Here is an 8,366-nt window from a genome sequence, read left to right on the forward strand (position 1 = left end):
ATTTCAAATACCATAAGACAAAGACCTGTTGTCTTTCCCCCACAACTCTTTTCTTTTCTTCTCCATCCATCTCTCAGTCAGTAGCTTTCTTTTTTAGATTAATCAGAGAATAGAGATTAGGTTGTTTTTGCACAGAAGATCAAGGCTATGCAATAAGAAGGGAATAATATTATCAAAGTTTTTCCATGTGTATTTTAATTATGGAGAACCTAAAGCTACTTCCAAGGATAAATAAGACTCTATAGATTCGATATAGTTTCCAGAAGTGGTGAAGCTAAATGGGACAACTGGTTGGGAACCAGGGTTCTGGGTGGAGGGAAGCAGTACATAAATAAGATATATAAGATAAATAAGATAAATAAGAGAGGCCAGGAAAGAGAGGACTCATGAGAAAGATTCTACAATAATGGGAGAACTGAAAACTAATAAACCTGTTTTGCATCATCCTCTAAACATATATTAGTTGTCCTATGATAGCAATATTTCCTTTCTAGTTATAATTGTCGTCTTTTGCCTCTTCAGAAGTTAATAACTCTATTGGGTGTTTAAAATCTTGCCTTCATATAGAGCAGTAGTTTGCCATGTTGGAAAAGATTCATAATTTGGTTGAAAGAGCTTGGAGAGGAAGCATGTAACTGTCCCAGAGGCTGTTTCACCAGGCCAGAGATGTTTAAGTTAGATCCCTGTCCCCTACTCGGAGATATACATGTGCATCCACCATATTTCTTCCATCTTTTGTAAATTTGATGATTATCAGCACATGACCCTGGCCAGAACCATACACATCCTTCTCTAGATTCAGTATCTACAAAGCACAACCTAGGAATTACTCAGAAGATCCCTTTTGTTGCCCAGATGGGGTGAGAACTGACATGCCCTGTGCTTTCCCTCCCATTACTACAGAATCCTGTACTGCCCAATAGCTGCTGCTTCTGAATGGGCCAGTCTACAATCTCACTGGCGTGGGAAAGGTGCTGCTAGGCTCCTGGGGGCAGGGATGTTATCCTTGTTACAGCTGGAAAAGAGCAAGTTGAGATTGGATCATGAAGTGTTATTGTAAGTCACTAAGTTCATGTGTAAGTTATGAGAGAATCACAGAATCTTGATTTAATGACTAAGACGAGCACAGAACCCCTCAGCAGAGAATGCATTTCATAGGAAACTGATAACCAGATCCTCCCACACCCAAGTAATTAAAATAAAATAACCTCCTCCCCATTTCCCAATCTCACACACTCCCACTCTCAATCAAAATGATGTTGATGAGGTACTTGTTTAAATTCTGGCTAAGTAGCTTTGAATGTCCTTTTTCAAATTTTGGGAATTTCTGGAAATAAAACAGTGATTTCTCATATAGAAATGCATACAATACCACAAAAAGTCACTCTTTCACTATTTCTTCCCTAATATAGAGCCCAATACTGAAAACAATGAAGAAAAACTAAACATGATGAACATTTCCAATCTGTAGGGCAAATTTTATTTATTTATTTATTCATTCATTTTTAAAGGTTTTATTTATTTATTTGGCAGACACACACACACACACACACACACACACACACACAGAACACAGGCAGGGGGAATGGGAGAGGAAGAAGCAGGTTTTGCACCAAGCAGGGAGCCTGATGTGGGGCTTGATCCCAGGACGCTGGGATCATTACCTGAGCCAAAGGCAGACGCTTAATGACTGATCTACCCAGGTGCCCCTGTAGGGCATAATTTTAATAACATGATATTTAATAAGTTTCTATGTAACCCACCCATTTTTCTTTTCTTCTTTCATGAACCTAAGGTAATTTCCAAATGAAAAGCATACTCATTCTACCATTCTATAAGGTTTGGAACAGATTCCTTCCTTTGTCCATATATTTGAATCTTATTTATATACTTCTGTAAAACCAGAAAGAATGAAATGAGGCATCTAGACATCTGTGAAATATTTACGAAATAATCCCTCTTTTTTCTTCCAACAAATCATTTACAATACCCATAGACTAAGTCACAAACTGAACCATATCCAAGACTTCAAATCATAGAACTGTATTTGCTTAGTCAGCTGTGAGAACTGTTTTAAGATAGCCTCATCTTATTATCAGGGTTAAACAACTTAGACCTGGGTTGGGCACAGTAAATCATGATCAGTTGATTATGCTTCCAATGTGTATATAATTTGGTAGATGGTTCTAGCTCTGGGGAACAGAGAAACCGATGTAGTGTGGTGTCCACACATTAGTTTCGAACCTTGATCCAACCAGTTCAGAGGTGGAAGTCAGCTTCTGGTGCCAGAAGGGACATCGAAATAAGACAACAAATTTCTCTTGGGACTGTCAGGAAAGAAGTAATACTGACCACAAGACAAAAGGTCTGGGTTGCCTCAGGGTATGAAGATGATATAGGGCTTAATGATTAAATAGCCAAGATGGAATAATCAAAAGAAACCTATGAATGGGAGAGATACCTGTAAATCTTATATTCAATAAGGGGTTAATATCCAAAATATGTAAAGAACGTTTGTAACTCAACACCAAAAGTCCTCAAATAATATGACTAAAAAATGGACAGAGGACCTGCAAAGACATTTTTCTAAAGAGGACACCCTATGGCCAACAGATACATGAAAAGATGCTCAACATCACTAATCATCATGGAAATGCAAATCAAAACTACAATAAGATACCATTTTACATCTTTCAGAATGGCTAAAATAAAAAAAATACAAGAAATAAAAAGTGTTGGCAAGGATGTAGAGAAAAATTAACCCTCATGCACTCTTGTTGAGAATAAAAATTGGTTTGGCCACTGTGGAAAACAGTATGGAGTTTCCTCAAAAAATTAAAAATGAAATATCATATGATCCAGTAATCCCAGTACTGGGTATTTGTCCAAAGAAAATGAAACCATGAATTGCAAAAAGATATATACACCTTTATGTTTATTACACTATTGTTTACCATGTCCAGGATATGGAAGCATCCCAAGTGTCCACGGATAGTTAAATGGATAAAGATGTTATGATAAAGTTAAATGGGTAAAGAAGTTATCCATTTAAGTTAAATGGATAAAGATTAAATTTGGTTAATCTTCAGTTAAATGGATAAAATAAGTGGCTAAACGGATAAAGAAGATGTGAGAAATATATATATATATATATATATATATAATGTAATATATTATTTTTATATTTATATATAATACATGAATATACAATATATAATGAAATATTACCCACCCAGGTGCCCCTGGGTGGTTCAGTTGGTTAAGGATCTGCCTTTGGCTCGGGTTGTGATCACAGGGTGCTGGGATGGAGTCCCACATCAGGCTCCCTGCTCAGTAAGAAGTCTGCTTCTACCTCTCTCCCTCTGCGGCTCCCCACCACTTATTCTCTCTCTCTCTCTCTCTCTCATAAGCAAATAAATAAATTATTTTAAAAAAATAAAAAGAAACATTACCCAGACATAAGAAAGAATGAGATATTGCCATCTGCAGCAATATCAAAGAAGCTAGAGGGTATGATGATAAGCAAACTAAGTCAGAGAAAGACAAATACCATATGATTTTAGTCATATGTGAAATTTAAGAAACAAAACAAAGAACAACAACAATAAAATAAAGGAAAAGAGCCAAACAAAAGAACCAGACTCTCAAATACAGAGAACAAACTGGTGGTTGCTAGAGGGTGTGTGTGTGGGGGGGGTTGGTGTAATAGGTAAAGAAGAGAGTACACTTATCTTGATGAGCACTGAGTAATGTATACATTGTTGAAAAAAAAAAGAATAAAAAAACAAGAGGAGCAAAGAATTCTCTGAAGCAAAGCCTCAAGCAACAAGAAAACTGTTGCTACATTTATGGAGGTCTGGGGTAGACTTACTGCAGGATACATGGTGACTCTTATTCTGAGTGTTGGCTGCTCTTACCTATAGGCTTAGTCCAGTTCAGAGCCTTCCGCTTGAGCCCCTGTGATATGAAGTGTCCAGAAGTCCTGCTTCTAGCTATGTGGATGCTGGGTGAGCTCCCAAGACCCAGTACCTTCCAGAAGACCCTAAATTATGCTTTTATTCTAGCTCCTTCTCTAGCCAACTGAGTGAGGCCAACACATGGTGCCAAGTATCAGGAGGGAGGATAAAGAAGCTTTAATGACAGCATAGCTGTCCTGCTTGCAATTTAAAAGATAGCTCTGTAAACTCCTCTGTCATTGATTGTTCCAGAGCATTTCTTGGCAAAAATCTTCATATTAGAAAGGGCTTATCAAATCCTATCATGTTACAGCATCTGTCTCGACATTTTGACCTTGTGGGAAAAACTTAATTATGCCCTGTTTAATATAAGGTTCATACAGAAGTAAAGAAAATTCTGAGTTTACATTTGATCTATCTTTTTGAGTCCTATTCCAAGTGAGACATTTTAAATGGAATACAGAGAATGCCTGGGTGCCTCAATTGGTTAAGCTTCTGCCTTCGGCTCAGGTCATGATCCTGGGGTCCTGGGATCCAGCCCCACATCAGGCTCCCTACTAAGTAGGGAGCCTGCTTCTCCTTCTGCCCCTACCCCTGTTCATGATCTCTCTTTCTTTCACATGCTCTCCTTCTTACAAATAAATAAATAAAATCTTTAAAAGCAAATAAATGGAATATAGAAACCTGATATCCAGATTCAGTTCTGCATCCTATGAGATCAGTCATGTCTAAGGATTTTATTTGCTTTTTCTACAACTGCTTTAATTTCCCAAATTCACGTTTGTTTCTGTTCTTGAATGTTTTTCTTAATAAATTATAGGATAAAGCTTAGAGTATTTAGTACACTCAGTTCCCTATGACTATCGTATAAAGCACACAGCATACGCTATTACAGTGTAAGTTCTTCCTGCTGGCTCTCCTCCCAGGGATGTGGACATTCCCAAGGTGTTCTCTCGCCAATGGCAGCAGAGGGGCCGCCCTGTGGCAGACAGAAACACCTGTTTCCAAAGCAACATTCTTTGCAAGTGAGAATCACCCATTTTATTCCTTTTGGGGCAACAGAATATTGATAGCAACACATTCAGAGTCTTAACTTGGACCTTTCAGAATAAAGGTTTTCTGGGTATGACCAAACTCAGACTCTTACATTTTAACTGCATTTTTTATTTTATGCATAGATACTCTCTTTTGTGTCAAGAATAGGACTAGATGTTGATAATATAAATATAATTAAGATCTACTCCTTCCCTCAAAGTGCTCACAAGCCAATGGGAAAGAATGGCATGAAAAAAATAAAGGCAAAGGATGGTAAACACTTTGGTGAATTTGCATGTGATCTATTTGGGACTCCAAGGAGGGAATTCAACTGGGGGATGTGGTTATGACACAATTCCTGCAAAAGCGGTATCCTCAAACAAGCATTTGCCTGACAGGGTTGAAGTGAGGGCATTCTGTAAGAAAGGGGTTTCTTACCCCAATAAATGAGTCTGGGCACAGAGCTGGGCACAGAGGACAAGAAGGAAGTGTGGTGAGACAGCTGGTGTTAATTACTGTGGGCCTGGCCTGCCAGACCATTTTGTTGGTATTTGGGAGGCATGGAAGCATTTGAGGCAAAGGATGTGTTGTTTTAATCATGTCAGTAGTTACAGATAGTCCAGAGAGTTGTGAAATAGAGACAAACCAGTTCAAAGATTATGGAGAAATCCAGGAAAATGATGGGGAAGACCGAGATTCAGGCCAGAGCAATGAGATGAACTGGAAGGGAGGGACCTAAGAGATTTCGAAAAGCATATATGTAGAGATGAAACAGTGAGATTGAAGGCCAGCCTCAGACTTCTGGTATAAATCATGGTATAACTCATAGATATGACAGATTGTCTTTCTGTGAAATTTCAGCTTTGTTGAGGTGTAATCAATATATAAAAGCGTAAGATATTTTCAATTATACAATACAAAGTTATCAACTGTATTCATCATTTTACATTAATCCTTAGGCCTTATTCATCTTACAGCTAAATATTTGTACTCTTTTACCAACCCCCCCATATCTCCCCCACCCTCACCCTAAGCTCCTGGCAACAACTTTTTTAGTCTCTAGTCTCTGTTTCTTTTAACTTTTTTTCTTTTCTTTTTTTTTTTTTTAGATTCCATATGTGAGTGATACCATGAAGTATCTGTCTTTCTCTGCCTGGCTTATTTTACTTCATCTGATGCCCTGAAAGTCTGTCCATGTTGTCTCAACTAGCAGGATTTCGTTTCACACTGTTGAATAATTCTTCATTGTATACCTATACTAAATCTTCTTTATCCATTAATCCACTGAATGACACTCAATTTCTTTCCATATCTTAGTTATTGTAAATAATGCTGCCATAAGCATCAAAGCCTCTGTACAACAAAGGAAATTGTCAGTAAAATGAAAAGGTAACCTCCAGAATGGGAGAGAATATTTGCAAATCACATTATCTGATAAGGGGTTAACACCCAAAATATTATCAAAAGCTGTAAGAACACATACAACTTGAGAGAAAAACCCTAAATAATCCACAGAGGTATATAAAGGTGGATCTTCTATGCATATTTCTTAGTTACCCACTTTTCTTTACTCAAAAATACACTGTTATATTATCTCCATGTCAACAAAGATACAAACTGAAGTAGTTTTAAATGTCTGGACCATATTTTTTGCATGTTTGTAGTATAATTAATCAATTCTCTTTGGAGGCCGTTTAGTGTCATTATTTTTACTAAACAATGCTGCTTTATGTTTCAGGTTTGGGATTGATTTTGTCCTACTTGCCAGCTCAGAAACAAGCCAAGTACTATGTTATAGATGCTGGCACAGACACAAAATTTCTGGGCATCAGCTTGTGCACTGGTTCTCCTAGCCCCTAAAAGCCGCAGCAGCAATTCCATGGGCCCAGATGGAAACTCTACACACATCAAGTTTAGGGAATTTGCTTCTAGGAAAGCAGTAAGAAAGCCTGCTTTTTGCCCCAGGAGATGTGACCTTATTCTTAAGGTCACCTGACTTAAGCATAAGCCTGAGAAATGCCCTGGGTAGAATGGTATAGATGTTGCCTTCTTGGCATACACAGCAGGATGTGTAGGAGCACAAAAGAACCCGGAAGAGCTCTCTCCTAATAATACATATTTTGCCTATACATTTTTAAATAACCTTTGGGTAAATTCCAAGGACTGAAAACACTTAACCAAAGTGTTTGCACTGTTACAGACTTTCCATACATGTTAACAAATCATCTTTTAGAAACTTACTTTTTTTTAAAAAGATTTTATTTATTTATTTGAGAGAGAGTGGGTGACAGAGAGCATGAGCAGTAGGGAGGGGAGCAGCAGAGGCAGAGGGAGAAGCAGGCTCCCTGCCGAGCAAGGAGCCCGACGTGGGACTCGATCCCAGAACCCTGGGATCATGACCTGAGCCGAAGGCAACTGCTTAACCAACTGAGCCACCCAGGTGTCCCTAGAAACTTACTCTTGTACGTTTGCTTTCTCAATTGTGTTCTATTGTGTGACTATTGTTGTTGACTTGCTAGCAGGAATGACTTCTCTACATTTGAGTACTCAGACCCATGTTGGTGTTCTTTTCCAGGGATATGTCTCTTTTGCATTAACATCTAGGGTATTGTAGCAGAGCCATTTTCTGTTTGGTGTCAAGCTAAGAGCAGATCACATGCCCCAGGTTGGTGGGAAACAGAAATGCTAATAAGCATAGCATCATCTCTCCCCTTCTGCTGCAAGTCAAGTCTCTTCCTATTCAGGGGGCCCAGGCCCCGTCTTCTTATTTGATCTAACACTATGGACAGGTGGAATGCTGTATGTGTGTGTTAGTAGGTAAATTTTAATGACATTTCAACACATTCTGAAAAAAACTAAGTAATTCTTTGGATTTCTTTTGTCAAAGAATACAATTATTTGACATAAGTTTCATTGAAAACAGATGTGGAAACATGCAATTCTGACTTTTTATATATCCTTCCCTGGGTGCTCTTGGCTTATGCCAATCTGAATTTTGATGTTGAAAGTTTCAGCCTCTTTTTTTCAGGTATGTTGTCTTTAAGACATAGGAAAACTTTGGGAGAGGACCCTTGAGCAGTAGCTCACACTGTTAGAAGCAAGACTGAACCATCAGAGGGTTAAAAAAGATAGGAAAGATTTGTCCTTAGATCAAGGTCTCCCATAGGACAGGACTGCCATTCATGGATCTTGATAGTGGCTGGGTCCAGTGGTTTTAGGCAGGGAAAACTCTATTTTTATCATAAGCTCTTCCTATGCCTTTGGCGTATTCTCTTTTTCTGTTAAATGAGAATGCAAATATCTGACCCTGACCTCAATTTGAGAGTCACCTGAAAAATCCCTGTTTTTACTTATGTGTGTTGAGACCCAAGTATA

The sequence above is a fragment of the Mustela putorius genome, unplaced genomic scaffold, assembly GCF_011764305.1.
Source record: "Mustela putorius furo isolate JIRA1106 unplaced genomic scaffold, ASM1176430v1.1 tig00003845_pilon_pilon_pilon, whole genome shotgun sequence".
NCBI classification, from domain to species: domain Eukaryota; kingdom Metazoa; phylum Chordata; class Mammalia; order Carnivora; family Mustelidae; genus Mustela; species Mustela putorius.